Source organism: Biomphalaria glabrata, chromosome 3 (genome assembly GCF_947242115.1).
Source record: "Biomphalaria glabrata chromosome 3, xgBioGlab47.1, whole genome shotgun sequence".
Lineage (NCBI taxonomy): Eukaryota > Metazoa > Mollusca > Gastropoda > Planorbidae > Biomphalaria > Biomphalaria glabrata.
Window position 1 is genome coordinate 30,189,717 of NC_074713.1, and position 6,767 is coordinate 30,196,483.

Sequence of the window (6,767 nt, forward strand, 5' to 3'; positions counted from 1 at the left end):
ATAATATATATATATATATATATATATATATATAGGTCTGTAATCAAAATATATTTTGGAGTGACACTCCCGTCCACATATATTGCATGTCAAGGTGGCTTTCGCTTTGGTGGTAGAGGAGCTGGCCATTTTCCTGTGGCACGCTTTTCTTCAAGCATCGAGGCCCATGTTTTCTCGCTGTCTATAGCTTTCTTTACCACCGCCTCTCTCCAACTAGTGCGGTCTAAGGCTATGTCTTCCCAATGGTCAACATCAATGTTTACTGATTTTAAATCCCTTTTTATCACATCAACGTAACGGAGGTGGTGGCGACCATTTTTTCTTGAGCCAGACGCAAGATGCCCGTACAGAATGATTTTCGATATGCGATTGGCCTCCATCAGGCAAACATGTCCGAGCCAGCGCAGGCGGCGTTGCCTGAGGACCATAAAGATGCTGGGAAGGCCCTTTCTCGCGAGGACCTCAGTATTACACACTCTTTCTTTCCATGTTGTTTTTAAGATCCTTCGAAGGCAGCGCAAGTGGAATGAGCTTAGTTTTCTCTCTTGTTTTGTGTAGGTTGTCCACGACTCACTGCTGTACAGTAGCGTGATAAGAACGCATGCCTTGTAGACCTCCATTTTGGTCGCTGTGGTGAGCTTCTGGTTTTTCCAAACTCTTGGTCGGAGTCTAGCGAATGTTGATGCGGCCTTCCCTATGCGTTTTTTTATTACCTCTTCTAGTGACAGGTCACCTTGGATTGTAGATCCAAGGTAGCAGAATTTGTTTACGGCATCTAGCTTGTTATCGTTAATGAGGATGGATGGTGGTGCTTTATAGCAGGTGGTCCCATAACATTAGTTTTCTTTGTGCTAATGGTTAGGCCATACTCTTTGCAAGCCTTAGAGAAGCAGGACATTAGTGATTGAAGCTCCTCTTGTGAGTGTGCCACTACCGCTGTGACGTCCGTGAAGAGCATATCTCTTATGAGGGTGGTTCTGGTTTTAGTTTTGGCCCTCAGTCTAGCAATATTTAGAAGTTTGCCATCGAATCTGGAATGAAGATATATGCCTTCGGTGGATTTGTCAAACACGTGGTGGATAAGCAATGAAAAGAGTATATTCCAAAGAGGGTTGGGGCTAGGAAATATTCTTGTTTGACTGTTTATGCTGAAACTTTCGGAGCAAGCGCCGTTGAGCTGCACTGTACCCATCATATTTTGGTGGAAAGAGACAATAATATTTAGCAGCTTGGGTGGACAGCCTATTAACTGTAAGATTTTAAAGAGGCCTTCTCTGCTGACTAGATCAAAGGCCTTTGTCAGGTCGATGAATGCAATGTACAAAGGCATTCTTTGCTCTCTGCAAAGAGAGAAATTCCCTTGTAGTTGTTGCAGTTGCTTCTGTCACCTTTGTTCTTGTACAGGGTGATGATCTTTGCATCTCGCAGATCCTGTGGCACAGCACCTTCTTGCTAACATTTGCAGAGCAGTTCATGTAGAGATTGGCTTAGTGTAGTTTTGCATTGTTTCAGAAGATCTGGGTGGATACCTTCAAATCCAGGTGCTTTGCCGGCTTTGTTGAGTTCTAATAGGGTTTTGTCAAGTCAAAAGCTTGCTGTCAGAGTCACTCAATTTTATCACAGCATTACTTATTATTATTTATTTATTTTATTTATTTCCCCGTTCTATCCCCAATTTCATCACCCGCCCCACCTTTTCCTCTTCTCACTAGACTGAGTCCACCACCTTGGCGACAACTAGGCCGCGTCTTTTCACTTATCTCCCCTTGACCGGGGGAAAACTAAACACTCAGTCTCGTACTTTGGTATTAGGCGCCAGATGTCCGGCTTCCAAGTCGAAGCCACCTTTGATGGAACACGCTTCATTATTTGTTCTACCTCACCCACGTCTCTCTTTGATCAAGGAGATTGTTCGTGTCACCACGCCTCTTGGTCCTTCCAATGGGCAAAACACAATGGATATGGTGCTACCGCTTCTCCAGGCAGGAACGCTCACCCCTAAGAATAAAATCGAACAGGCTGGACAAAGACGTAGGCCCTACTCGTTTAGGTCCCCATTCATACGGCGAGCGATGAATATAATCAATAAATCTGATCTGACGGCTGATATCCTTTGGTATGTAGATTAATGTGGGAAAACCTATTAACTTTCTTGCCCACCCTTTCAACAAAAAAACTAATTAACTCAGTTCTATCTATATAAAGAGAGACCAAAAAAAACAACAACAACATTTTACAATTCGCTCGCTTAATTTCATACACAATCAGTCTTCTCCGACTGAGTGAGGTTTTATTAGAGACAAACGGCGTGATGTGATTATATATAGGCCTATATAGTTCGTCCATCGTGTTCGATGATGACCACTTTTGTCATCCAGGGGGCTAAGGGTCTGCACAGCGGTTTTGTACCTCCTCATGTGGATGGTGAAAGCAATGTGAGCTCGGAATGTTCGGCTGGGCAGGTTATTCCAGATGGATTGCCATTGTCCTTGCTTTTTTTTTCTTTGGCGCTTTGGCAGGGTCAATGCTGAAGGCTTTCAGAGAAACTTTGAGGTGTCCCTGAAGCGTTTTCTTTGTTCACCTTGTAGTGAACGTTTCCCTTTCCCTTAATTGGCCATAAAGGAAATCATTGAAGGATGCGGCGCTGGTCTTCCATTCTGCAGATGTGACCTACCCATCGCGGCTGGGACTGCATCAGGATTGTGTGGATGCTTTGCAGGCCCGCTCTTCGAAGGACTTCAGTATCAGAAATTTTTCTCGCAATTTAACATTCAGTATTTTTCTAAGACAGATCATGTGGAAGTGGTTCAGTTGTTTTGCATGTGATGACAACAACAAACGTAGACTGCAGTACGAAATTTCTCTACTCCTAGACGGGCAGCGGCCTAGCCCATGTGAGCAGGTCAGGCAGGCGCGAGTGGGAGGACCTATTCTCTTCTGCTCATAATTAACAAGTACCTAACAGTAGGCAGATGTTTGCGCTACTGGGTGGGCTCAATCTGTGCACATCGGTATGGTGACCAAGGGGCTAGAGTCACCTAAGTAACCAGACAACTAACTATACTAACTTAACTAAATGAAAACAAGATAACAAACTTTAGTTTACGATAAATAAAACAAAAAGAAACTTTATTTACATACAAAAATAAATCAATAATAAAATATAATATATACACTAACTTGACTAACCACTACTTCTGAACCCATCAACTAACCAAAACCCTCTAAATCTACACCACTACAAACACTAACAAACTAACCAAACCAACTATTTAACTAAATCACTACATCTACTACCCTAGACCTAGATCTACACTACAAAAACCAAATAACACTAGCTTCCCTAGAATTAGATCTAGAATAGATCTACAGAAACAATAACAAAACTATCAATAGCAGAAACAAAGTAACACTAGCTTCCCTAGAATTAGATCTAGACTCTAGAATAGATCTACAGAAACAATAACAAAACTTTAAAACTAGATCTATCAATACGACAAAAATACATTTAAAAAATAGCTAAAATTGCATATAAAACTAGCTCTGGGAGCGCAAGCTCACACCCATATGCCAGATTTGCCTGCAGCATAGTAGACATCCTGAGCCGACGCCATAAGACATTCATCCTTCTAAGTGGCAGTCCTTCAACCACCAAAAAAAGAGGCTAGCAGCTAAGAAAATAAGTAGACCAGACAATAGGAACACTCTATCATCCAGTTTTGCAATCCATGATGAAAGTTTGCTTCATCCATTTAACACCTTTAATTGATATCTTTGTATTCTTTCTCAAATATTCTTGTAAACTATTCATTAAATCATTTTAATTTACAAATTTAATCTACTAGTCTGTTTTAACTGTTTATTGCGGTGTGCCTGTTATATATGTAGGCTATATATGAGCGGTAAAAATAAATTAAATATACCGTAGACTTTAACAAACGCTCCAATAACAACTAATTAAACGTCTCTTCACAACAGTATGCCTACCTACGTAAGGTTCTATGTTTTATTACAATATCATACAGCAGTGTGATGTGGTACGTTTTATATAGTCTACGCTTACGGCTCACGGGCTCTCGTATGACACACGCTCTGGGCCACGCGTACTGCTAAGGCCGCCAATGATGTAAGGTATAAGTATGTATGTAATATGTATATATGACATGGGCGTAGCCGAGGGGGGTTGGTACTGTTTATTTTCTTTTTTTTTTTTTTTACTGTAGGCAGAAGTTAATGTTAAACTATTACTTGCCCCAGCGTTGCCGAGAGGCATTTGAGGTTAAAAATCTTCAATAAAAAGTTAAAGCAAACTACAGCCAACTAATTCCATGAGCACACCCAATGTTGTTTTTTTTTAGTTTAACCCCCACGCTCCAAAGGGTTTGGGGTTTAAAACACCACCTTTATAAAGTTCTTACGTTACCCCCCCCCCTCTTAAAAAAAAAAAAACCGACAATCGCCAAATTCCATGAGCGTGGCAAAGAGTAGTGTTGTGTTGAAACCCTCCATCCAGAGGGTTTTGAGGTTAAAACCTCATTGTTGATTAAGATCTAGGTTCATCGTCAGCAATAAGAAAACAACTACCATTAGTGTCATGGCGGAGAACACTACTTTATTATCTTGAACGATCGCACCTTTGCGCACCATATCAACATCCTTCTTCAATTTAACACCAAAGCAGTCACCAATTTATAGATCTTTGAGCTTTGCCATGGAGGAGGGGTTGCGTTTACCCGCCAAAAAAAATCAAAAGGAAAACTACAGTCTCTACATTGTAGCCAATAGTATTTTGAGGTTAAAACCGCCTTCCAAAAAAAAAGAATAGCAAGGCTACGGCTACGTAAGAGTAGCTAAAAGTTTTTTTTTAGTTTAAACACATAGACATAAATAAAATATAGACTGGCCGATTAAAGAGTTTTATTAAACGAACATTTGTGACTTGCAATTTTGTGTACTTTATTATACAGCATTTATGAGCAGTATAAAAGTTAAGTATTCATATCTATTTCAGCCATAACCTATATAAGTATTACAATATTTTCACTAGTGTTTTGTTTAATCTCTAAGAATGAAGATCATGCAATTTTTCATAATTCGGAAATCCGAATACAATAGATATACATGTTTTCAAGTTACACGAAGTTACTTCCTTTGGCCAGTCTATATTTATTTATGTCTATGTTTAAACACGTATGTTTTTAATTCTCAAAACTAAAGATCATGCGACATTCCACTTATCTTATTCATGGTAAACCAGTAACACAGACTAAAAACGCAAAAATACCTAGGTGCTATAATAAATGAAAAAAATGTCATATTGATGAAACTAAAAAAATCATACAAAGCCTTAGGGTTTAATACAAGAAATTTCTATACATCAAATAAGAACATAAAACTAAAATGTTATTTAACCTTGGTTAGGTCAATAATAGAATATGCATCCTCTGTTCGGAACCCCTCAACTCAATAAAATATTAAGAAACTGGAACAGACACAAAATAGAGCAGTGAGATTCATAACGAATATTCACATTTGACCAGAGTAACACCTTTAGTAAAATCACTACATTTAGAAAGCCTTCAGGAGAGAAGACTCAAAAGTAAAGTAGCAATCATACATAAAACAATGAACCATTATCTTCAAATACAAAAACAAAAATACCCAGAAAGACACAAAGATAAAGGCACATTCCTCGTTCAATATGCTAGGACAAATTTGTACAAATGCTCCTTCTTCCCTAGTGCTATGGAATAGTTTGCCTGAGCCAGCCAAGAAAACCAGTGGCTTGACAGAATTTATGTCATTGGTTAACATGCATGACGCTAGGACGTAATCATCTTCTTTTTTGAAGTAACGTCTGTATCATAAGATAAGAACACTCCCCTCCACATGCTACATGGGGGGAGAGACACGGAATTTAGTGACTAGTTTTTGGCTTTGATTCTGTTTATTTTAGGTGAGATTTTAATACTAAACCATCATTTGCCGCAGCGCAGCTGGGGGGGGGGATTAGCAGTGAAATTCCCCTCTTCTATAAAACAAAACAAACAATAAATAATGTGTGAGCAGGTCAGGGTGGCGCTACTGAGTGAGGCCTTTTTGTTATTATCTGCTGCTCAACATTTATTCAATATTTTTACAGTAGGTAGGTAGTAGCTCTACTGGGTGGGCCCAATCTGTGCACCTCGGTCTGCGACCAAGGGGCTAGAGTCGCCTAAGCAACCAGACAGCACAATTTAAGTGATGAACATTGTAGGATCCAATATAATTCTAAACTGATAAATCTAGATGTCTACTACATTTTATCTACATTATAGATTTAGTTTAAATTAGAAATATATTCAGAGGCAGTGCAAGAGGTATGCGAAGTGGGCATAATCTACAACCTGTGCGTGGGGGGTTTATAAAATTAGTCTACACCTATTAATTTTAAAACATTTAATGCATTAATATATGTATTTATTAATTTAAAAAAAAAAAATATTTATTCTTTCAGGTCATTGAAGGAGAGTGTCAGTGTGCAGGGGGTTGCAAGCCCGCCTGTTGTAAACATCTTTTTGGTCTTCTGTCTGCTCTAGAAGACTATAGCAGAAAAGAAATGTATGCAGCACCAACAGACAAAATTCAGACATGGCATCAACCCGCCTCAGAAAACGAAGGATAGTTTTAGCTGTGATAAGACTGGTCTACAAAATTTTGATACCAGTGTTTCAATGTCTGCTTTGGCTGCCTTACCTCAGAACACTCCTATATTTTCAGTTTTACAA

The 6,767-nt window shown here is 39.2% G+C and overlaps 1 long non-coding RNA gene across 1 annotated transcript; it reads left to right on the plus strand.

Moving 5' to 3' along the window:
* Positions 1-4,917: 4,917 nt before the first annotated feature.
* Positions 4,918-6,767, plus strand: LOC129925314 (uncharacterized). The gene is made up of 2 exons (XR_008777115.1): positions 4,918-5,190; positions 6,497-6,767. It is a non-coding gene; the product is annotated as an uncharacterized LOC129925314 (long non-coding RNA).